Source organism: Dermacentor silvarum, chromosome 5, assembly GCF_013339745.2.
Source record: "Dermacentor silvarum isolate Dsil-2018 chromosome 5, BIME_Dsil_1.4, whole genome shotgun sequence".
Taxonomy (NCBI): domain Eukaryota; kingdom Metazoa; phylum Arthropoda; class Arachnida; order Ixodida; family Ixodidae; genus Dermacentor; species Dermacentor silvarum.
In genome coordinates, this window is record NC_051158.1 from 169233877 (window position 1) to 169259458 (window position 25582).

At 45.9% G+C, this 25582-nt stretch overlaps 2 protein-coding genes and 1 long non-coding RNA gene across 5 annotated transcripts in view; 2 read left to right on the forward strand and 1 right to left on the reverse strand.

Annotated features, from left to right (window-relative positions):
• LOC119453871 (zinc finger protein 675-like) overlaps positions 1–25582 on the forward strand; it is a 2199134-nt gene that overhangs the window by 2093828 nt on the left and 79724 nt on the right. The gene's annotated exons all lie outside the window — the stretch shown is intronic.
• LOC125945275 (uncharacterized) lies at positions 5402–9867 on the reverse strand. The gene is made up of 3 exons (XR_007466772.1): positions 9562–9867; positions 8405–8544; positions 5402–5500 (listed from the first exon to the last, which is right to left on the reverse strand). It is a non-coding gene; the product is annotated as an uncharacterized LOC125945275 (long non-coding RNA).
• LOC119453884 (uncharacterized) overlaps positions 17033–25582 on the forward strand; it is a 231062-nt gene continuing 222512 nt past the window's right edge. For 2 of the 3 annotated variants that reach the window (XM_049666972.1, XM_049666976.1), the window contains exons 1-2: positions 17033–17161; positions 24012–24116. The gene's annotated coding sequence lies outside the window, so the exon portion shown is untranslated. The remainder of the gene's footprint in view (positions 17162–24011; positions 24117–25582) is intronic. The other variant, XM_049666973.1, reaches the window with a different exon arrangement.

Below are 25582 nucleotides of genomic sequence, written 5' to 3' on the forward strand. Positions count from 1 at the left end.
AGGATGACAATCTATAAATGCTGCTTTAATGTCAGCTATAAAAGTCTGCATATTGTTTCTGAAGCCATTATACGTTATGACTTCGAAAACAATATGCAGGCTTTTGTAGCTTAATAATTTTGTTAAACGTCCCAAGAATTCTGTTATAATTTATAACAGAATTCTGGGAACGTCAAATAAAATTCTTAACTTGGTATTGTCAAGATGTTTTATAAAAGCCTGCATAATGTTTCAGAAGGCATTATTACAAAATTCTGGGAACGTCTAATACAATTCTTAAAGTTGTTCTTGCCGAGATGTTTTATAGCCAACTTTTAGCGTAACGTTAGCAGGGCTTACTGAAGTACCTGTAGACGTCCACGGCTAGAAAATGTCTTGACCAGGACAGCTATTCGACTTTTGAATTATCCGTTCAAGACATCTTTTAGACATCAAATAGCTGCTTGTGTGTTTCGTGGGATGAGATCAGAGGTTCGAGCAAGGTTGGAAGTTAAGCAGCGAGGGGTAAGTAGGCTTGCTTTGGGAGCACAAGGAAATACACCAAATCAGGGGGTACAGGGTGACATGGGATGAACGTCATTCGAGGGCAAGGAAGCTAGCAGCAAGATAGAATTTGAGGAGCGATTGAGAGAAATGGCAGAAAAGCGGTCGGCAAGGAGAGTTTTCTGTTATTTCTACATGAGGAATGTTGACACAAAATGGAGGAAGCTGACCAGAAAATGGTCAATCAAATATTTGGACTGCAGGAGGGGTGCAAAGCAAAAAACAGCGGTTAAGAAAAAGGTTAAAGAAACAGGGGGGTCTATGGAAAACAGGGATGCAGAGGAAATCAGCACTGGGAACATACAGAACTTTTAAGCAAGAAATTGCCAAAGAAAAAAAGCCGGCAGATCCCACGCCCTGTGGGAATCGATGTTATGCAAAGCAGTGTGCGGGGATCCTACCAAGTTAATGAAATGACCATGAGAGTACCACGACGTAGGCTGATCTTTTATGACCTACATGACATGCATGTAATGACATTCATGTCATGAGCCCTCAGGAATCCTTTTAGCTACACCTAAGACAGCTTAGGGCGAAAACCTTTGTCCTACTAATATGACTTCTACCACCATCCTTTATTGTTTCCTTCACTTAGTACCGACGTCTGAACCCATTCCAGTGGTTTTTGAGTGTTAATATTTTTTCTCTGAGTCATTAATTGTCACATTTGCTAAGGAATGCTCATGACTGTGATTTCTACCATCATCCTTTAGTGTTTCCCTCACTTAGTGCACACGTCCGAACCCATTTCAGTGGTTTTTGAGTGTTACATTTTTTTGCTGATTCATTGTAATTTTCGCTGAGTCATGCTCATGACTATGACTTCTACCATCATGCTTTAGTGTTTCCTTCACTTAGTCAGAACCCATTTCAGTGGCTTTTGAGCGTTAATGTCTTTTTGCTGAGTCATTTTCATTTTTTCTGAGTCATGCTCATAACTATATGATTTGTACTATCATCGTTGATTGTTTCCTTCACTTAGTGCCCACTTCCGAACACATTCCAGTGGTTTTTGAGTGTTAATTTTTTTCACTGAGTCATTGTCATTTTTGCTGAGTCATGCTCATTACTATTGACTTCTACCAGTATCCTGTTGTGTTTCCTTCACTTAGTACCCATGTCCGAACCCATTTCAGTGGTTTTTGAGTGTCAATCTTTTCGCTGGGTCATTGTCATGACCTATATTACACTTATGTCATGACACGTATGTCATGACCTATCACTTATGTTCGTCATACACTCCTGTCAAACTGTGCCAATTTTGGCACCTACCAAGTTGACCATGAGAGCACCAAGACGTAGGCGGCTGTTTCATGACCTGCATGACACGCATGTCATGAAATGTCATGACCTTCATTCATGACATTCATGTCATGACATATCATTTATGTTCGTCATATACTCTTGTCATAGTATGCCAATTTTGGGACATACCAACTTAACGAAACGACCATGAGAGCAGAACCCACGAAACACAAAACGTCTTGAAAACTTCTCGGAACGGCTACAAACGGCTATAGACGTCTTGGTCTACACGAAGACGTTACACAGATGTTCTTGGAAACATTATGTAGCAGGATGTATGGTTAATCAAATATGCTATTGTGTTTCAGCTGTGATAACAGCCCACCTCTTGTGTCACCGGAGCATACTTTGGTGAACGTCTTGAGAGCGTATAACTCAAGAACTTTTTTAGATGCTTTTGTCGGAAAATGTGCGACATGCTTGGGCGTGCGCATGAAAGTGAAAAAGATTTAAAATGCGCGTGCCCGACACGCAGCGTTACATTGTTTACGTTGTTATGCACATTTGCTTTATATCTGTGTTGCACATTTGATATATGTTAAACAATTTTATGCAATTTATTATAAATAATATAATGCAACGCTCCAATTTATTTTTTAGTTCTATATAGTAACATGTTCTATGAAGCTAGCATACGGATGCATGGTATGCTGAAGAAGTGGCTATTAATTTTGCTTACCACATCACTGTAGGATGAGAATCTATAAATGTTGCTTTAAAGACAGCTATAAAGCTTGCATATTGTTTCTGAAGCCATTATACGTTATGGCTTTGGAAACAATATGCAGGCCTTTATAGCTTAATTCCGGATTATGGGAACGTCTAATAAAATTCGTAACTTGTTCTTGTCAAGATGTTTTATAAAAGCCTGCATAATGTTTCCGAAGCCATTATTACAGAGTTCTGGGAACGTCTAGCACAATTCTTGAAGTTGCTCTTGTTCAGATGTTTATTAGCCAACTTTTAGCGTAACATTAGCAGAACTTACTGAAGTACCTGTAGACGTACACGGCTAGAAAATGTCTTGACCAGGACAGCTATTACACTTTTGAACAGTGTTGCCAGGTTTGGCTATATATAGCCAAATTGGGCTACCGAAAAAAAAATTTTGGCGTCGACTTCTACAAGTTGGCTATGTGGCTATATTTGGGCTACTGAAAATCTGTGACTTGGCTTTGTTTGGGCTATAAGGGCCGCGCTAATCAACACTCCAGAAGGGCTCTGATCGGGTAGAAAGAAATCTCGAAGGCTATGTCTTAGCTGACCGAGCCGGCAGCGCGCCAGTGCGCGCGAAATGCCATCCGCCCCCTCTTCCCCTCCATTCTGTGCGCCGTTGTCTGAGCCAGTGGCTTTAATCTTTGATGTAATTAAACTTACACTGTGAGACACCCGATCCCCGGGCATCGCGATGAGGCTGGTAGTAGAGGGTTTTTCACAGTACACTGTACTAACATCACTATGCTCTGAGAGCATAAAATTGGGTCGGGCGATCGTGCCGCCCACATGAAAGAAGATGGGTAGATGACATGCTCCAGACTGCATTCATGGCCATGGCTTCTTGGTGAACTGAAGTAACAGGAGTTTGATGTGGGCCAGTTGGTGTAACATACTTGAAAAAAAAACAAGAAAAAAAAACAGCGCAATAGAGACGAGGACGAAACGAAGACAGGTACAACAGACAGGCGCCTGTCTGTTGTACCTGTCTTCTTATCGTCCTCGTCTCTTTTGCGCGGTCTTTTCTTCTTGGTGAACTATCACGCCGGGCACAGCTTTCGACCTGCTTCACGTTTCTCACGCTAAGCTTTACTGCCATTTTCTTTTTCCTGAAAAATGAGTTTTTGTTTGTGCTTACATTAGAGGTTCATTTCCATAGGTTCGACTTAAGACCGAATCCTCCTCGGAGAGGAGAATCGAACCATGGGGAAGTGGGCTAAGTATGCGAGCAAGTATAAAAAAGAATTGGAGCAAGACCCCTAGCCCAAAGTGGGTCCTGGTGCGTTTCCTTATTGATGGTTTGCCCGTAACCTGACTGATGCATGTACGCATTGTGCTAATATCGAAATAAGTTTGCCGCGATGCCATCAGTGCGGCACGTCACATGAACATCATCAGTGTGTTAGCTTAGCAGGTGATGATAGTGTCGCGCTGCTGGCTCGAAGATGGGGGTTGGATCCCCGGCCACGGCAGCCGCATTTCGATCGAGGCTAAATGTTGAAACACCTGTGTACTTAGATTTATGTGCACGTTAAAGAACCCCAGGTGGTGAAAATTAATTCGGAGTCGCCCACTGCTTCATGCCTCCCAATCATATTGTGGTTTTGGCACGTAAAACCACAGTAAATATTATTAATGGTATATCAACATGGTTTGCTTTTTGATAGTAACCGGTTTTCACAGGATTACCACTGTTATCAATTTGTCGTTTACCTTTTGCTCTTTGCGAGCCGTCGCATCTTTTGCCATTTCGAGCGAGGTACGTTCAGGACGTGCTCCTCGCCATAAATGACTGCGCGCTTCTTACACCTGTGTGCCGTTTTGAGCAGCAACCGTTTAAAGTTTCGCTTGCACCGATTGAGACAGCGAGTGGCATCTGTTGTCTCTCACTTCTTTTTAACGCATGTTCTTGGCGTGCTGGAGACCTAACATGGCAGCCAGGTTGATGTAAGTGGAAACTATATAGATTGTGTCCCAGGTAACCCGGGCCGATCTAATTAACGAGATAACAAGATAGGACGATGAGACAAAAAAGGCGAGATATCATAGCGCGATACACTGGCTGGACAGCTGAAGTGTTTCTACGCCGTATGCGGATGTCACGTGAGAGCTCAATGATGCTGAACATTATTTTGCGTTCACGTGAGCTAAAAAGCTGACTTCGTAGTTAGTATTACTGTACATAACTAAAAATATTAACTTAGTACTATCTGTCATATATTAAAAGCACTATTATTTCGCCTTCTGCAGTGATTCGCTGCAAGCGTGATGTAGAGCATCACAGCGGCAAAGACATTTGGTTACAATGGGTTGTGCAAAAAAGAATTGCGTTGTTGAATGTGAAAATGCATATTGAAATAACCCAGCTAGCACAAAAGCGATAGAAAACTGCTTCCATACCGATTCGCCAAGACGAAATGAACGTCTGAAAGACGCACTAAAAAATCCGTGCAGACCGTTTGGAAGGTGATAAACGGTCGTATATCGTTGCTAATGTCCGGCGGATATGACTATTGCAAGAAGTTCTAGAATCCTGCTTAAAGTAGTTTCGAAAAATCCTGTCTTGAAATGGGATTTTGTAAGACCATTAGAAGCATTCAAAAAATACAGATTGAATCCTGCTACAATCAGGATTTTGACATCCGTTTTCTTTCACCCTCCCCTCTAGCGCCCCCCTCGTCTCCCTTTCCTTCCCTCTCCCCATGCCCCTGCGGCGTTTCGCCCGCCGGCGGCATGCAGGTTTGCGCTTGTGCAATACACGAAACACATACAGCAATAACATATTTTTATTGCAAAAAGTAAACACGACTACACAAGCTAGCAATCAACATTAAATATGAGGGCCTCCGAGTAACGTCCACTACAGGTATCGACCTTGATAAACCTGGTTTCGAACAGGCTGCTGGGCTGTAGCTCCTTAATTCAGTAGGTCTTCTTACTGCAAAAACATTAGGCATGTGTAAAACGTATGTTAATTGAAGCACACTTTTCTTAGTGAACGTATAGTTTTTCAATGCATTGGCAATAAGCACTGCAATATATCTTGGGAATGGGCAGCACTACAATATATTGGTCCAAGCACACAGTTAACATGGTTCTAACATTAACCGATCACAAGTGAAATTCCCTTCTTTTGCCTTGAAGACATACTTTACACCTAACTGAAGGTGTTGCATGTACAATCGCCAACCAGTGTAAGTGTCGGCTATTTTGCTAGCTTTCAGGAGGCTGTTGTCTTGACTAGTTGGCGACTGGTAGATGACAGCAGCCTCCTAAACATGTGCGAAGTAGGTGCCAATTAGCATTCAAAGAAAGGAATAGATAATGCATTCCTGATAATGTTGTACGAGAAAAGAGGTAAGTGCGGCTCTGCAAAGGCACAGCTTCAGTATGACAGCATTGTTACACCACCCCAATTTTATTTGCCACCGATCACATAGCCAATTCAGAAATGGTGCAGGCTTGAGCATATACCTAAACACCAGTATATCAAACACATCGCATACTTCAAATTGAGCAAATATATTGCGATTCCTTAAAGTAAAAGACAGCAGACGAGTGCAACCTTGAGTAACAGCGACTATTTGCAGCACGGCTGCTTCAAGCATATACAGTAAGAACTTCAGTTGCTTATAATTAAACCATTAAAATGTTGCACGCCTATGACTTGCCTGTTTGAAAACCTCCACACAATAACATTGCCAAGCACTTGTAAAGAATTTTTTTACAAAAACAGTGAGTCATCCACACACAAGGTGGGAACATAAGCCGTAATTTTCCACCCAGTTTCACTAACTTTGACCTTGGTGACATTTATAGTTACGCAATGGGTTAAAGGTTAAGCTCGTGCAGTTTATAAATCAATTAAGATCTACACTCTAAGAAGAAAAGGAGGAAATGGGGTATTGAGGTTACTCCTTTAGGGGAGGAACTGATCTGCCACAACCATTCCTCCCTTTAGGGGGTAAGTGAGAGGGGATGAACTGTTACTCCCCATGCGGAGGACTAACAGTTGCTCTTTTCCGATGCTCCTCAAGGGAGTAACGGTTATTCTTTCCGATGCTCCTGCAAGATGGAATTAATTAAATTAGCCATTTATTCGCTAATAAAAAAAATTACTGGGCGAAAAAAAAAACGCACCGGCAAGTAGGATTCGAACTCACGTCCTCTCGCTTAGAAGTCGGGTACCCTAACCACTTCACCATGGCAGCTCGGTTGACAAGTCAGGTTACCGAGTCGAGGTTAACCAGCTTAACGCAGGTCCGGCAATAGCAGAAGAGATTCGGCATTTGGTGTATGCTATGCCGGGAGAGTCTAACGTTGCGCATACTTACAAATCTAAGCGACTACATAAAGAACGCTGCCCGATTATTCTTACGGTGATTTAAACTGAGACATTACGTGATCTTCGTGTAGCGAGCGCAAACGGGGCACGCAAGACGACAGAGAAGGACAACTTCTCTATCGCTTAGCGTGCCCCTTTTGAGCTACACATCGCTTCAGTTAAGTTTATAATCTCCTTGGAACGAAAGGAACTCCTTAGGTACTACTGGCCAAGAAAATCTGGCAATCCATTTATGACTTGCGCGCTTAATGCGTATCGTTCACTTATGGTGTGCACGCACACGAAGTGCACGGCTCTTCAGATTCCACCTTTTAAATTTCAGGCAATTTTCTCACGAAGATGCAAAGTGCTGCTTTACATCTAGTTCAGATAGACAGTACACGAGCTTCCAACTATTCATGATATATAGACAATACCGCGTTCGCCGCATCACTCCACGAGACGGACGAAAACAGCGAAGTGCATGGGGAGTAACTGTTGCAGTTCGTCCTCGCCGTTGCTCTCTTTCGGACCAGGGATCGTACACTTACTCTCCAAAATTTGCACACGCCACGCACACTCCTGCAGTTACTCCCTTGAGGGACGAAAGTGCCGTTTTTTGGACTAACTGTGCAGTTACTCCCGTTTTCCCCGGAATACTTCTTAGAGTGTAGAGTGCTTGCATATGCAATTTATTGCTTACACCGAAATGAGCCCACACACTAAAACCCACACATGGCGCGCGGCGACGATTTCATCGCCGTTGCACTTTATACGGAATATCACGGCGACGAAGACGGCGGCAAAAATGCGCTTGGAGTGCCCATATAATTTCTATCGCAATAAAAGAAAAAGAACCGCGGCGTAAGTTTCTCTCTTTCAAATGGCAAGGTCGCCGTTACGTCGTCGCGCCGTAACACGCGTGTTCGAGTCGATGTCTCAACGCTGCGGCTGCGACGCAGAGGGAAGCAACGACGGAGGCCCAGTCCGGCCAACGAAACTGCTCACAACCGGCCAACGCTCGCTTCAACGGCAGGAAAAGAAAGAGCGAGGGTTAAGCTGGCGCCGGGCCGGCGGCGGGCGCGCACGGAGACAGTCGAAGGTGGGGGAGCTACGAGGGAGTTGAGAGGGAGAGTGAGGGGAGCCACCGAAGCGACGGGGTCACCTCTGCTGAAGCCAAATTCGCTTCCCTGACGCCCTCCTCCCTCACCTTCGACGTGTCCGCGCGCGCCCGGCGACGCCGTGCTGGCGCCGCCCGCTCCCTACAGCATCGTTTTCTGCGAGCGTTGGCCGTCGCGGGCATCTCGTGGCCCCTACTCGCCATCTGCTTGCGCGCCGTGATATATAACGACTCTATTCGTTCGTCGTGCTGTGGTGCACGAATACTTTAGAAATAAGTCCTTCCTTTAATTCGAACAAACTTTAGGGCTCCTTCGAGTTCGAATTATCGAGATACGACTGTATATGTGTCACGCTGAAAATTTAATTCGTACGACTTTAATATGAAATAACAGTTACCTGGGTTCTTGGAGTTCAGAGAGTTTCGTGGTGGCCCTTTGGGCGGCGGCGTTTTCGTCTGCCCCTTTCGGCACCTGTAGAGGGTACATGATCGGTGTCTTCACCCTCACGCGCCTTCTCTCTTGCACGTAGGTATGTGCCTGCATAGTAAGTTACAAAAAAACTCTTTATTGTTATGCTGATAAACTCGGAGTATCTATGTTTATAATGTAACAGCAGTGCCTATTACAACTGTATATTGGCATTGTTCTTTTTTTAACGGAATTTTGTTACTGCACAGACTTGCGAAAAGAAAACGCCAGTGCAACCTCAAAATTTATTTGTTGCATGACTGAAGCCAAAAAATGTTAGGTATCCTAAAAAAAGATGCTCTGAATAGCTACACTGTCGGATTATGTTACAAAAAACAAGGCAACAGTGCACTACATACAGGGTGTTTCATTTAACTTTAGCCAAAGTTTAAAAAATATGCAAGTGCCACGTACCAGGACAGAACCAAGGTAATGTTGGAGATATTCAGATTTTTTGCGTTCCGCCTAGTTAGATAATTAGTTCTAATTAATTAATTAATTAACTTCTCAATTACTATAGTTAGATGAAAAGTGTCAATGAGAAGATTGTAAAGCAACATGAGAAACCCCTGATACCGCTTTCTGTTTCTCAATATGAGGCTTATGAGCTACATAAAGTGTTTTTCCAAGTGTGAAAGATGCCTGCCAATATCACGCAAACTGCCTCGAGCGGCCAGTCGTTCGGCAGTTTTGCGTGTATTCGCGGGCATCTTTCACGCTCGGAAAAATACAAGAGTGATCTCGCACAAGAGCGTTGACGGAAGAATGCTGTGGCTACGTGAAGATCGTAGCACGTCTCATCATTCTGCGCCAAACGGGAATGTCATCGTCATCCTAACGATCAATGGTCAACGAAACGTCACAGAGGTAATTTTAGACAGCTTTTGCAAACCTGAATACGCACACAATAAAAGAAACGTACGCAGACGTAAACATGCCTCTTAAACAATATTAGAGATTCCAGTTAAAATCAAGGCGCTTTCATTGCAAAACTTCATTACCGCCTAAAACTTCCACCTAAAACTCCCGCCTGAAAACCGTAAATAATTAAACACGACAGGTGTCAAAGTGGCAGTGACTACTTACGTGAGCAAAGAAGATGTGGAAGGCAGTCTGGCGCTCCGCAGTTCATGAACGAATACGCGTCAGGAACTTAACGGCTGGTCCTGACAAAAATAACGGTGAATGTAACGGCGGGTTCAAAAGTTACGCAATCTGGAAGGAAGCTGCGCGGAGAGCGCAGTCCGCTCAGCTGCTCAGACTGCGTCGGCGGAAGCGATGACGCCGATGAGCCATCGCGCCACTCCTCGCTTTGTCAGGTAGCCGCTATGATACGTCGCGGCGCTCCATCCTCTTGCGACACACGCTGCTGCAATGCAGAAAAATACTCAATGTGGCTTCGTACTCGGTACCTGAAGCACAGAAATGCTACCTAGTTTAACCATGAAAATACAAAATGCGGCTGCTGCCATAATGCTAGCGCCACCTTACAAAGATAATTTGAAATAACAAAAGTCGAACTTTTTAATGCCTCATTCTTGGCACTTTGCGGTAGGTAGGTAGGTTCCTAACTCGCTTTATAATACAAAAAAGTGATGTGCAACCTATAATGGAATCGAACCTCTGCCGTGGGGCACAGCAGCCGGTTCTCCAGCAACTAGACTACGGTGTTTTTTTTCTTCCTTTAGGTCAAAATAAGTCAGGTTAACCAAACAGACAAAACGAAAACTGCGACAAACAATATAAAAACATTTTACAGTTTGAATCGTCAGTCCAACTTGGCTGACATTGTCATTTAAAATTTTCTGAGCGTTGTCAAGGGATCTACCCTCGACAGCCACTCGGGAACACAGCAATCATGCGTTCTAAATTTTCCTTCAAATAAAAATGGCAATATTCGCCAGGAGGGACAGATCGCGTTGAAGAGTATCGAGGACGATTCAACAATGTCCTCGCGTCGATGACAAAATCAACGTCGAAAGTGGTGCTTAGTTTCCGGAGAAGTTCAGAAACTGCGACAAGCGGAATTCGGTAACTTGTAACCCATGATGCAAGCCATCCTTGAAATTTCACACATTTACGTGGACAAAGACTTGCCTGATTTTCTGCAGATGATGATGCATAGTCCGACGCACCTCCATTTTCGATGCCCGCGCTCATAGGAGGTTCGTTTTGTGGAACAAAATATTCTCTAGAAATGTCTTGCTTATGTGCTTCTACATTTTCTCCTTTCAAGGCAAGGTCACTTTCGTGAAAACTGTCCTTGGATTGAGCATCCTCATGTGGCGAGGATACTTCACTAGAAGCATGGTTACTAACCTACCATGATACTTATTGGACGGTACTCGTGGCAACAGGACTGGCAGATATCAGTTCGTCATTAACTCTACCCCTCTTCTGACGGTCTGAAAGGTCAGCGTAACTTTTCTTCTTTATTGTGGACTTCATTATGAGCATAAAGGGCAAGCGGCTGCCCCTTCAGTGCTCACTCACCACAAGGCGAACACCCGCGCCTGGGTTGATTGCACTCTATTCTAACAGGGCGAAGCAAAAACAAAAATCAACGTCCGTTTTTCCCGCCAAAAAGCAGAACAAAGAAAACAACAACAAAAAAATCAATAATTGTAGGCTGCTAGAACAAGCGATTTTAAACGTCTTCTAAAATCCGCCTTATAGCAAGATTTTTCCATCCCAATTGAATCCTTCTCGATGTTGACTTCTTCAATCTAGATTTTTGACGGTCAAAGCGAAATATCCATGAATAAGAATGATTATATCTCTTTTGTGCTAGCTGGGAAAACTGCAAATAAAAATGGCTATATTTGGCTACGAAATATTTTGCTCTCTTTTTGTGTTTGGCTACATTTGGGCTACAATTTCGCTAACTTTGGGCTATGCCACCTCATCCGACCTGGCAACACTGCTTTTGAATTATCCGTTCAAGACATCTTTTAGACATCAAATAGCTGCTTGTGTGTTTCGTGGGAAAGTCGTAGGCGGCTAGATAGATAGATAGATAGATAGATAGATAGATAGATAGGTAGATACTGTCAAAGTAGCAAATGTTTGCCAAGGACTGCTTCGCATTTAATATCTATGATAATTCTAGGGGAAGTTTTTGTTGTTTGAAGCCAGGACGGGAGTACTGCAGACTAAGATTTAGCGAGTCAAGTACCAAGGTATAGACACATTGTGCGGTGCGTGTGGAGAGGAAGAGGAAACGGCTGAACACCTCATACTTTTCTGTAAAGGGCTTAACCCTACAGTGCAAAGCAACGGGGGCTGATTTTTTCAAACATTGGGGTTTAGGGACAGTGGAGGCAAAATAGACTTTAAGCGGGTAGAAATAACCAAACAGAGGTTACTCTAATTGGTGGCTATAAAATCAAGGCAGGGGTGAAATTTCACCCTCCACAAATACAAAATATGTTAATAGCCACGGCTAGGTGGCATGTGCCACTGCCCGATTTAAATTAGTTTTGAAGAAAGGCTCAGGAACATGGATGCAAATAAATGAGCGGGTAAAGTGCACAAGTATCTCTACATGAAAAGCGGGGACACAGAATGAAGGAAGAGGTCAAGGAAGTTGGCAACCAAGTACAGGATAATCGAAACTGTAAATCGACAATGAGGAGTCATCAGAAAGGAAGTGAGAGAAATAGAGACCGTGAATTGGATGCAAAGAATGGAAACAAAAAGGACAATTAATGGAGATTTACAAGAATGAGACGAAAGAAATTAGAAGGGAAAATCTGTACGATAACACAAAGGGCAGCGCCTTGCTATTTGAGGCTCAAGCCGGTTGCCTATATAAGGACCAAAACATACTAGCGCAAATATTCGGAACGAGATGAGGCATGTGTACGCTGCAGTAAAGATCCAGAGACCACTCAGCACATCCTAATGGAATGCGGCGGGATCCACCCAGCGAGAACCGTAGGTAACAGTAGCACACCCAGGATCTCTGCCAGGGGGGGGGGGGGGGGGGGGGGTTGACAGTTGGCCTTAGCATTAATTTCAATTTCTTCACGGGAAATTGTCGAAAAATGCGCTTTTTGCGCAAGTTTCCGAGTGTGCAGACGATTGCGCGTCCTACAACTTAGTTGCAGTATTCAAAGACGCAAGAAACGAAAAAGGGGTTAAACAAAGGGGGGGGGGGGGGGGGTGATAACGATCGGCTTCAAGGGTTACAACCCCCGAACCCCCCCCCCCCCCCCCCCCCCCCCCTGTCGGTGCGCCACTGGTAGGTAACATGCAACTCCCAGAAGCGCGTGGGTTTAAAGTGGAAGTAAACATCAATTGACATATCAGCCGTAGAGATAAGCAAGAGACGCTTAGAGTACTAGTGGAAAAAAAGCTGGGAAAAGATGGATACGACCGGATCTCTTAAAATCATAGGTAGCGGTACAAGGTAAATTTTTGTAAAAGAGAATAATGAGAGGTATACAAAAAGGCTAGTTAAAGAACATGTAAGAAAATCAAGCAGGCTAGGTGACTATTTTTTTAGCCGCCCCGTTTCAAATGGGATATCATCATCATCATCATTTAAAGGGTTCAGCCTAGAGTGTACTAGAATATGGTTGAGTGGGACGAACGGCTGGGGCGGTGCATGCTTTGCAGTGAGGCGCCCGACGTGGAAAAATACTGTGATGGCGCTGCGATCGAACTGGATTGGGCCGCATCAAGGTCGCGCTAGGCCACCCTAGTCGCGCCGTTGGAAACTGCTGGCGATACTGCTCGGCAGGGTCAATTGCACTACTTCGCGCGCTGGTATTTGCGTTCAGACCTCTCAAATGGTGTTCATAATCGAATATGACATGTATATATGTCTTAAGAACAAATGCCTTTCTTTCTCTTCATTTTATTTTTTAATGCCGCTCGGTGATTGCCCGTGCATTGCGGCCGCAGTGTCGGCTTTCATTATACTATGTTATTGTACGGTTCCCTTTGGAGAACAAATATTTTTCTCGTTCTTCAAGCAGCATGTATCTCTCGTGTGTATTGTTCCGCATATAGTTTTCCATCAGTAGGTCTTGCGGAACGCAAACGGAGAAACATATGTAACCTTCCTGCTTGCCGCTTCAACAAGTAAAGCATATCTGCCCCATCCGGCACCTTGTACTCAGATTTCGTTCTTCTTTTGGGGTTTTTTACGTGCCAAAACCAGTTCTGATTATAAGGCACGCCGTAGTGCAGGGCTCCGGATTAATTTTGACCACCTGGGGTTCATTAACGTCCACTACAACGCATGCAAGCACACGGGCTTCTTGCATTTCGCCTCCATCGAAATGCGGCCGCCGCGGCCGGGATTCGATTCCGCGAACTCGTCCTCAGCAGCGCAACGCCTTAGCTAACTGAGCCCCCGCGGCGGGTACTCATATTTACGGGAAGCATCGTTATTGAAAAAAAAAAAAAAAAAAAAAAACTGCAGCGCAACATTCTATTCAAGTTTCCGCCTTACTCGCGTAACAGAATGCGGAGTAAATGGGTACGGGGTCATTTATCGCGGTCGGTGTCATTCTGGTGTCATTCTGGAAATTCATTTCAAGTGGATGCGTTTTGCAACCTCACCGGCTACAATTCGTAAATTGCAATGTGTCGTAAAGTAATTAACTAAGAAGTTCATTAATCAATTTTGTTAATAAGTTGAATAGGTGTTTCGATTCTCGTGCTACTAATGCCCGCCTCTTCAAATAACCCAGCTCATCAATGAGAATTGTGCTAACTGCCACAGGAGATTTTTAAAAATCCCCTAAACCTTAATTTCGAACACCCGGTATAGTGGATATACGGCGTTGCGTTGCTAAACTGGAGCTCGCGGGTTCAATCCGTCGCGGAATTCGATGGGAACAAATGGAAAACACTCGTGTACTTCTATTTAGGTGCACGTTAAAAAGCCCCAGGTGGGGAAATCTAAACCGGGTGCCTCATAGTCTCATACTCATATCGTGGTTTTGCCACGTAAAACCCACAAATTTGTTTGAACTAAAAAAAAAAAAGACAGGTGGCGGCGTTCTTCGTCTTTTTGCTAGGAGTGTAAACAAAATAAATTATTCTCGAGTCTGATTTTCGAGAAAAACATGTTACGCTTATCCTATATTTCATACATAAATGTAATGCCATTCCCAAATGTCTGTCCGCTCAACTATATAAGCAGCTTGTATATTATAAACGGCTGCTTTCAGTTATTCGACGCACTATCATAACGACAATAATGAAGCAATTAGAGAAACGGCATACCTCAAATACACGTACAGATATGTGTAGATCTGCTGCGTTCGTTCAAGAAGATAAGTGTGGTACCACATGGCGCACCCAGTTTTAATGGGTTGCAAAGATGGGGAGACTGTCAAAAAAATGTGGTTGATCCCTCTTATATAGGAATCGGTATAGAACACGAAAGTGAAACGTGTCTTCACAGAAGTAGTGTAATGTTTATTGCACAGTGATATATAATGTCTATTGGTGTTTTGTGGCTAAAGCGCCCTTAGGCGTTGATGCACCCACGCTGACGCCTGGTGGCACGTCTCCTCCATCACGACTACCAACGTCGATGACCATGAGCAACCGTCGTGCATATGGAAGCTGCACTACGCTGCACACGCTAGCACAACGCGAAAGACGAAGCACGTAACTGACACACTAATACAACGCGCAAGACAAAGCACGTAACTGAATCGTCACCGAGTCAAATCAGCGCGTACAGCGCGTCGTAATTGCAGCCTCCGCGATCAACTTCAGAAACATTTTCAGAGCTAATTGCGGAGGCCACGCTCCGCTGTGCTGAGTACGGTGAACGCCACCTAGGTGGCGTTGGTAGTGCTTCTTGATGCCAGCGTCCCTTCGAATGCTGGCATCGAGGCGTCGTAGTGCTGAGACCACCGAAGCGTTCACTGTCGGTGCGCGTTAGTGTCATAATGCAGTACTTCTCTTTTCTGCTCGTAGGCGGCGGCACCGCCCCGAGCAAAAGCGCGGGTACACGGAGGAGTGTTAGATATATAAGGCGCGTCTGTGTAGCTCTCTGCAAATGCGTTTGTGGCGCAATGGGTTAAACGCTCGGCGATCTATCGTCGTGGACCGAGAGGTCGTGGGTTCGATTTCCAAATTTTGCATGTTTGTGGAACTTTTTCTTCTGGTTTCTTTCTTTGTATTATGTTCGTGTACATTGTAAGAACGTCATATCCGTGACGGAAATACGTCAGTGAAGTCTTGGTGGACCCCGGCATAAAACACTTTCGTGTTAAAAAAAAATTTTTCCTTGCCTGAATCAAGTTAGCAGATTTACAGGCTGCCCCAAAACGGGGCATTTATATTGAATGACAGCTTATTACACTTATTAGCATGGCTTATTAGCAGCTTATTAGCCGGACTTATTAACACCCCTGCGTTAATGTTCGCAGGAACTGCGCCTCTGCGCAACAGCCACAACTCTCCGGCAGCACAATCATTCGGAATAACAGTCCGCACTTGCATCGGTCTCTCACCTTTGAGACTGCAATAGGGCGTCGTACAGCATATCAATAACACTTTTACACACACGCACACACACACACACACACACACACACACACACACACACACACACACACACACACACACACACACACACACACACACATATATATATATATATATATATATATATACACATATATATATATATATAGTTTTAATTGTCTGCTATGCATATTATTTCGGCGAATGAGAGTTTTATGTGCAGTATTCACTAATACGTGTGTTTCGTATGCAAACGTGCACGGTCGGGAGTTCTCACTGTACCATTTGTACCATTCTCAATGTACCCTTTGATTTAATTACGTAGAAATACATCGGTCATTCTTCGCGCCACGCAGCTAATAAACCTGGTTTATTTCACTTTAATATTGTTTTCTTCGATCATTGTTCCTGATCAATATCCACCGACAAGAAGCGCGCGTAAAATGACACGCTATCAATAATAAAATTTTCGTACGTAGCTTCATGTTGCAGAGATGCCAGTTGCTTTTAGAAGACAGTGTTAAAAACAATGGTTCACTTGACTGAAACTATATTTGGTACCTGCCGTCAAGAGTCATGAGCGCACCAAAGCAACTAAAACATAAAAATAAATGTACTACACAGACGTTCTGCGAGAAAAACTGGGCGCCGCTAGCGTCCGCGTAGCGAACGCGCGCTCGCTAGCAGACGACGCGCTTGACAACGACAACAAAACTGAAGACGACGCGTTGTATAATCCATGCCTCAAATATATATGTTTGGCAAGATGGTGTAAACATAAATTTGCAGTTGAAATAAAGCACTATTTAAAGAGCGTACTATGCACAATTGGCCTCGGCGCCCGCAGCGAAAGTGCGTTGAATATGCCGCGGAGCGCGTCTCCGCCCCAATCCAGTTCGCTCGCAGCGCCCTCGCAAAATTTTTCCACACGCGGCGCCTCAGCGGGAGAGCGCCGTTCGGCCCACTCGACCATTATCTAGTACACTCTAGTTCAGCCTCATCCATCCATTCTTCGTAGCGCCTTCTGGGCGAAGCAGGAGCTCTAAAAGTAGTATATGGGTGTTCTGTGGTATCGCCGAAGTGTGGTGTCTGTGGTGATCGTTGCGGCATGGGGTTGTATGGGTGTTCTGTGGTACAATGACATTTGTTGCTCAGCTGCCGGTGCTACCGCAAGGGATCTAGAACAGAGGTGAGGAAAGTTGGTTCTTTATTCTATGGTACTGCTAGGAGTTTTGCACGATCATCCGCTGTTTTGCTGACACTTGTAGGAACAACCGCGTTTGCGAATTCGTGCGGTATAAAGTGAACTGAAAATGCCAGCTAGCGCGAAAGAGTGTCCGCAGTCTCGCAGAGATCGCGGGATAATGTAGACACGTAGCTACTCGTGCCTTCGTTGAGCATTGCTGCAGTTACGTTAGTTCAAACACAATGTGGAACAGCTAGGCGTGTGTTGCCATGTCTTTATTCGCGATGTAAAAATGATGGCACTTCCCACGCGCCAACACATGCATATGCACTGAACTGTTAGTGCTGCAAATGCTATTTGGGGGGTCTTTTTTTCTCCATCTTCACGAGCTGACTATAGGTTACGCGTCTCATAATTATGCGGAGGTCAGTGGAGGATCGGGAGTCGTCACGCACTTGGCCGCATGCATTCATTTGTTTCTCAATTCCTCATTGCTTCTGCTGACCACTCTAGCTAGTGTTGTCAGCTCTTTCCATTTGTTGCACTCTGATTTTGATTTGTTGCACTTAAAGCTTCTTAGCAGCTCTTATGTGTCAGCTGTGGAGGTGTGTCGTGCAATGTGTACTTGGTGAGCGCGCAGGTAAACAAACTCGCTTCCCTGCGGCGCGCCAGGCCGCGGCAGGCCAAGTAGGATGGATGGATAAATGAATTAGGCTGAACCCTTTAAATCGGGTGGTGGCATACGCCACCTAGCCATGACTATTAACATATTTTGTACTTTGTGATGGGTGAAATTTCACCCCTGCCTTGATTTTAGCCACCAATCAAATAACCTCTGTTTGGTCATTTCTACCCGCTTAAAGTCTATTTTGCCTTCACTGTCCCTAAACCCCAATGCTTTGAAAAAATCAGCCCCGTTGCTTTGCACTGTAGGGTTAAGCCCTTTACAGAAAAGTATGAGGTGTTCAGCCGTTTCCTCTTCTCCACACGCCCCGCACGTGTCTATACCCTGCTTGGTACTTGACTCGGTACATCTTAGTCCGCAATACTCCCCTCCTAGCTTCAAACAACAAAGAGCTTCCCCTAGAATTATCATAGATATTTTCTTTGGCAATTTCTTGCTTGAAAGTTTAGTATTTTTCCCAGTGCCGATTTCGTCTGCATCCCTGTTTTCCACAGACCCCTCTCTGTTTCTTTAACCTTTTTCTTAACCGCTGTTTCCTGGTTGGCACCCCTCCTGCAGTCCATATATTTGATTGACAATTTTCTGGTCAGCTTCCTCCATTTTGTGTCAACATTCCTCATGTACAAATAACTGAAAACTCTCCTTGCCCACCGCTTTTCTGCCATTTCTCTCAATTGCTCTTCAAATTTTATCTTGCTGCTGGCTTCCCTGCCCTCAAATGACGTCCATCCCATGTCACCCTGTACTCCCTGATTTGGTGTATTTCCGTGTGCTCCCAGAGCAAGCCTACCTACCCCTCGCTGCTTAACGTCCAACCTTGCTCGAACATCAGATCTCATGCACAGGACCGCATTGCCGAAAGTCAAACTAGGAACCATCACCCTTTTCCAAATTCCTCTCACCACTTTGTACCTATTGTAATTCCACAGTGCCCTATTTTTCATCACAGCTGCATTTCTGCTACCTTTTAGCCGTCACATATTTTTCATGTTCCGTTAGGTGCTCAGCCCCATTGTTAATCCACACTATACGCTACGCCAGCCACGCCACCCTGTGGAAGAAATTTGCCTCTACAGTTCGGCACGCAAACCGCACGAGGCTAGCACCATCTCTGTGTGTGGGAGCGCAACTTCACGGCCGCGCCAAGGCCGCCTAGATCGCTAGTGGCCGCGTGAACACCTATTTCCATGGCGCATGCGCATTCTCGCTGCATGTGCCCGCGCTGTCCGAGTTAAGCCCGTTTCACATGGTGCGAATTTGACTGCGTTTTCGCACTTGCGAATTCGCAGTTGTGGCAAATGGGCCGTCCGACCCTTCGTGGGTGCAATTTTTCGATGTTTGGAGTGCTGAACTTCTCTGCAAAAACGCACATGCGGCAAGTACGGGGAACCAGTCACAACGTCAATCGTAGACACGTTATTGTGGCCTGCCTGCTTAATTTTTGGATAGATAAAGTAACGCAGTCGAACCTAAAAAAACTGTCACGAAAACAGCTTCTAAGTTGTCTTACTTTTTTTCACCGATGCGAACTGACGCCAAGAATAATTCAGTCTTTAGCTAAGTGCTTGCAAATGCAAAAATCGCAGCTGCCGCGCTCGGTGCATGTGAAACAGCAATGCGAAGTTTGCATTTGCGGAAATCGTAGCTGCGAAAAACGCAGTGCAAAATTGCACCATGTGGACCGGGCTTTATGCGCGCTTTTTTTTTATGTTGACAAGGCAAGACATTTTATTTCAGACAACCAACATACATAGTTGCCTAGGAGATTGGCATAAAGGCACATAAAGCCTGACAGAGCGCTGATCATCCACTTATATACACATGAATAATCCGTCATGCATAAAATATGAACATAAGTTTGAAAAGAAAGCACATTGTGTTTTTTTACATACACAAGCACAAAAAAAACCTTATACATAGCTCTCGCTCCGTGTGCTGTTTGACTGCCTTCTCGGCATGGCATTAACTTGTCCTGACAGCCAGAAGATCACACTTCCATTGCTAGTGCGTCGGCTACGTCAAAAGCGGAAGCGGACTATGTACATACATCCTCACTTGCGCTGTCATCGTCTACGGATGTAGCCAGAGCCGCGCTTTCACTATGAGCGCCACAAGCCGCCATTTTGCCTTCTGCCCGCTGCCCCTACAGCGCGCAGTGCATTCTGGTCTAGCAGCAGCCGCCTGAAATAGAACGCGCTGAACGCGCCCAACGCAGCTGGGCACGCCGCCTACGCCATGACACCAGACTGTAGATTGTGCACTTTTCGCCAGCATTGCTTAACCGCATCGCGCGCGTGCGTTACGCCGGACTATTGATCCTTTTCGCGGCGATCCCGTGGGCGCTGCCATGTTTGATCACATGGTGACGCGTCCATTGCTTGCCTCAACTGCCTCCGTTGCCTCCTTGTTTACAATGGAAGTGTATGACGCCTGCGCGGCTTAGAAAACCTCTGTTTTGGGAGATATCGTAGACGGTGACTGGGTCAACGACACGAAGCTTTGATCACAGCTTTAGAGGACGTGCAAAAGCGCTTTCGGTGCTGATTAACCTATGTCCAAATGGTGCAAGCAGCATATATTGTGCTTGTTCTAAAAGCGGGGCTAAATATGTATTCCAAGCTGTCCAAACATTCCTCTCATGAATTGAATCAGGATTAGTGTGTTTTGCTCTTTGTACTTTATTAGCAAATATTTTTAAGCAGCGGCTTGTCAGTTTCTGACTCAGTGAAGTTCCTCGGTGCAGCCACTATTTGATTATTTTCTGCCTAATTGCCTCGCGGGTGTGCTCAGTTCCGATAGATTTGTTTTTGCTGCGCACAAGGCTTGAAATGTAGCTGTTCTGCACATTGCAATACCTTGTAGCAAATGCATTTATAGCGAGTAACTCACTTACTCTTGTGGACCGTCACGAAACATTCAGCTTCGACCATTCGTGCACTATCGATGTAGTACCGTCACTTATTGTGCGTATATATTCAAGTGTGTGCACCCATTTACTTATTCTTGATACGTCGGCGATAGAGTGGGCGTAAGCTTTCCTGCCATTTGGGACAAGCGTGTGCGAAACTTACTGTGACAGGAAGCGGCGCTACTCCCTGTCATTGTTTAACGAGTGGTACTCACTCTTGCCGACGTTCTGAGGCTGAAGCCCTTCCTTTGAAGGTTAGCGACACAACGCTGGCGGATGAGCCAATTTCTGTATCCTCAAGGAAAGTCGTACATCTGGGAGTGCCGGTAACACATTCGGACAGTTGCAGCAGCGGTCTGCGAACTTGGCCGCGCAGATTTGTTCCATTCCTTAACATGCCAGTCACTATTTTTCGCAACCAACTACTGCACACATCTTCAATCCACATGATTCAATCTAGCATGATTGGAGCACAGTGCCTTAGCGAAAACTCAGTTGCATTTCCGACAGCTGCTCACACAGAAGCAAGGTAGAAGTGGCAGGGGTTTCGTATTTGTGCGCGGTCACTGAGGAGACGTATGGCGCGCCGCCGTAAGCGCCATCTCGTTTCTCTAAAACAAACTGCTCCACGAAAAGGGTCAATATCTTGCCCTTTACGAACCCTTTCAAAGGTAAACATATACCAGCATATATGAGTGCACGAATCACCTCATCGCTCTATTACACACGGCCATTTCTTTCATTGTTCACGAATCATGTGTGTAACTTTGTATCCGTGATCGACATTGTAAACAACACCAAGAACGTAGATGACACACGCACTGTACTGTGTCTGCTTTAATTTTTGTTTGTACTGTTTTTATGATATCAGTTACAAACTACCTAGACCAACTCTATACACTCGGGATGATTACAGCTAAAACAACTTTTTTTTCCCGGTAACTTGAGCATATTGTTAAGTCGTCGACGGCGGCCAGGGCGGCGGTGGAGGCGCCACCGTAGAACAAGGGGGATAACGCCGCAGGCCCGCGGCCGGCGACATGGAAGGAAGAAGAAGTGAACAGTCTAAGAGCCCCTCATGCAATCCCCGTTTAATCATTGTGACGGCATATATAGGCATGCCACTAGGTGACGCTAGCAGCGCTTAGTCACTCCCGCTCTGTGGCGTCCTATTTGGCGGATGCATACATGACGTCACCTCATCCCCCCTTGAAAGGAAAAGAATGTGCATAAATATAAACGGTAGCTGCATGCAACACGACTCATGGCAACAATTTACACACTGTAAGAAAGCACACACTGCAAAGAAAGTGCACACTACAAAAAAATGCACAGTAATAAGAAGTAACGTGGTGTCCAAACAGATCCCAAGCCTTCCGGCACCTTATTGCCCGTCCATCCAAGTCCTCTGCACAAGCCGCAGATGGTTTATGCACTCGCAAGTCGGAGCACCCAGGCCCGCTGGTGCGGGGACTTCTAGCTGACGCTGGAAGTGATGAACGAGTAGTAGTGTCCCGTAGTTCACGTAGTAATTTGGACATTGTGAACCGATGTCCATTGGCAGGAGCATGGGGTATAAGTGCATGGACCCGTTGTCCCGGAAGGCTGCGTCGTGCATGACCTCATGGCGTTCGTAGAAGTCCGGCACATTTTAAGTCCACAGGAGCTGCATCTGGCTTGGTTTATCCGTCGCCCAACAAGTCCGGCAGCGAAGTTAACTGTGTCACCTCTTCTCCCCCCTTAAGAGAGCATGGTAGGGGAATTGAAGAAATACTCTTCGAAGAAGAAGCAGGCATCGAAACAGTATTCTGCACGGACGACAGGCATTGGAGACGTAGGCCTAGGAAGCGTAGGTATTGGAGTAGGCCTCGTAGGGGTAACACTCTGAAGGGACGGCGTTGAAAGAGACTGTGTCGGTCGAATAATCTTAGTTGAATGGGCACCCGGAGGCGTCTCCTTGGGACGCTCGGCACTCGTAAGGGCTCGTGTAGTACATGAGATGCTGAGAACTATAGGCGTTTCTCGAGCGTTGGTGTATTGCGTTCCGAAGTGTCGCTCCAGCATCTTTAGTGTCTCCTCGTACACGTTCGTGGATTCATCATTCGATGAATGTTTGGAATTCCCGGCTTGTGTCTGGGCCTCTTGGAGCTCGAAATATGTAAGCAGGCCCTCAACTCCTAGGACGGTAAGAAGAATCCTCTTCTTGAAATCAGGAGTGGGTGTCTCCGGCCAGTTCCACATATATTTGAAAAACGTGACGCCACTGCACCCACGGTATAAGGGGTTGACCCGGCGTCTGCAAAAAAGGCGGGCGGCAGAATTCCACAAAGCATGGTCGGCGTCTGAGTAGGAGTACACTGAAACGCGGGTAAGAATGCAGTCTCCTAAGCTTCAGTAGTCTTGGCAGCGTCTAAGTTCCAGTCCGCATCAATGAAATTTGCTGTAGCGTTCAGCGTCCGTGGTCCGAAGCAAAAGTAGGAAGGACAAACCCGGGTATCAGCAGTAGCGTCACAGCTGACTAGGCATACCTGGGATCCGTGGACGTAGTGGACGCTTCGCAGCAGCAGCGTTCGAAGTAGGTTTAGCGCCCGGGTAGCGTCTGAGTCCTTATAAGTCTGAAGACGCGGTCGCAGGAAGTAGGGATGCGCTGCCGTAGTAACGTCTGAAGTCTGTAAGTCGTCGCAGTAGTATATAGGAGGGGGGTCTTCATAGCATGGGCAGCAACTTGGACGCGTGACAGCAGCAGTAGTAGAGCAGGGATGCGTCTCAGTAGTAGTGAAGTCCCTGGCGTACATCTCAGAAGCATCATCCGAAGCAGCAGTACCGTAGCAGTGGTAAGGTTTGGAAGTAGTGTCCGCAGCAGTAGAAATCCTTTTCACCTCGTTGCCAATTGTTATGTCGTCGACGGCAGCCCGGGCGGCGACCCGGGCGGTGGCGGAGGCGCCGCCGTAGAACAAGGGGGATAACGCCGCAGGCCGGCAGCCGATGACATGGAAGGAAGAACAAGTCAACAGTCGAAGAGCCCCTGGTGCAATATCTATTTTTATCATGGTGACACTGGTATATATAGGCTTGCCACTAGGTGACGCTAGCACTCCCACTCTGGGGCGTCCCAGTCGGCGGATGCATGCACGACACACGACATCACACGTGTTTCAATTTGTGTCAGTTACGTGGGGAAGTGCCCTGGGCCCATATCGCTGGCTGTGTGTACAGCCATTTGTCTAATGTGTTTTATTGTGCTATTGCTGCCTTTACAGCTTCTGCTGTTTGTTGTGCCCATGGAGATCTAGCCTGACGCTGCATTGTTGACAACAAATAGCCGCAAGTGCTGATTGCTGCTGGTCAGCTCAGTCCAGAATTTGGTATGTATATTCATTTGCTCAAGGTGTGCTGTTTCTCCTAATACCTGTGCTGCTGCGGTAAAGGTGGATTTCATTAATGGTGGTTTGAGTGATGTATGACAACATTATCATGCTATACAGGTTGCAAGGCTTGTTCAGATTTAAGCTATTAAGTCAGGCCATTTAAATGTTTGAAGTTAAAATGTGTTAAACTCACATGTAAAATTGGGTAGGCCAGAACACTTATAATATTGTATTGCACTTGATGCCTGATACCATCACAAAAGACACAGTGGAAGAAGAATCCAGAAAATTTGTTTCAAGCTGTCCCGAGACAATAAGTGTGGAGAAAGAATTGTGTTGTGAACTACCAACGACCATTCTCAGCTGTGAGCCATTTTTCTATGGGACCATGGTTGTTTGTCAACTTCTTTTGCATGAGGGGCACTATCACTTGCCAATTGCATCCTCATTATCTGGCTTAGTCATAAGATTGTGTCTGTCTGTACGATCCAATGGCTGCTCCATGAGCGATGCGTGTGAATGGTGAGCGAAAGCTTTAGTTTAGGTTCGGTCTTGTACACAGGTAATGTGAGTTGGCTAAAACAAGGGCTTAAATTGCCTCAAGCACATCAGAAACAGCTCTGCAAGTATGCTTAAATGTCTCAGTATTTGTCTAAATGTTGAACGGCAATTGTTGGTATGGTGGTACAGTGTAGACCGCTTATAACGTAAGTCGCTGGAGTCTCGAATATCCGCACTATAAGCGGTACCGCACTATAAACAAAGCAACAATTTTCAAGGCCCGCGCATATGCAAAGCATGTGCACCGAGCCGCCACGCGTATGCGACAGTCGAGGAATGCGGCTAGAACGTTTGCGTTCAATTTACAGTCGAATCTCGTAATTCGAACCAAATTACGTGGCGGCGCCTCCGACCGGCATTGCACCGTAAAAGCTTAGGAGAGACCCCTCAATGTCGCGCGCGAACGAAAAAAAAAAAAAAAGAAAAAAATGCGGCGGAAATTTCACCTTCTCTCAAATGGCAAGGTCACCGATTCTGTGTTGCGCCGGAACATGCGTGTACGTGCCGACGTCTCAGCCATGCTACCGTAGCCACGTGCATGAACCCTTCTTTCTCCTTTATGCTTCCTCTACTTTCTAGTCACGTGTTGACCTTGCACGCTGCGGCTACCGCGCAGAGGGAAGCAGCGGCGCTGTCCCAGGCCAGCCAACGAAACTGCCCACGCCGGCAAATGCCCGCTTCCCGATAGCGGCAGAAAACGAAACTTCGGGGAGCTGGCGCCGGGCCGGCTGGAGCGGCGGCATGACGGCGGGCCCGCACGGTGACAGTCGAAAGTGAGGGAGCTACGAGGGAGGGCGAGGGGAGCCACTGAAGCGGCGGAGTTGCCGAGGCGAAATCCGCTTCCCTGCCGCCCTCCTCCCTCACATTCCACGGTCTCCGTGTGCGCCCTTCGCCGTGATGTA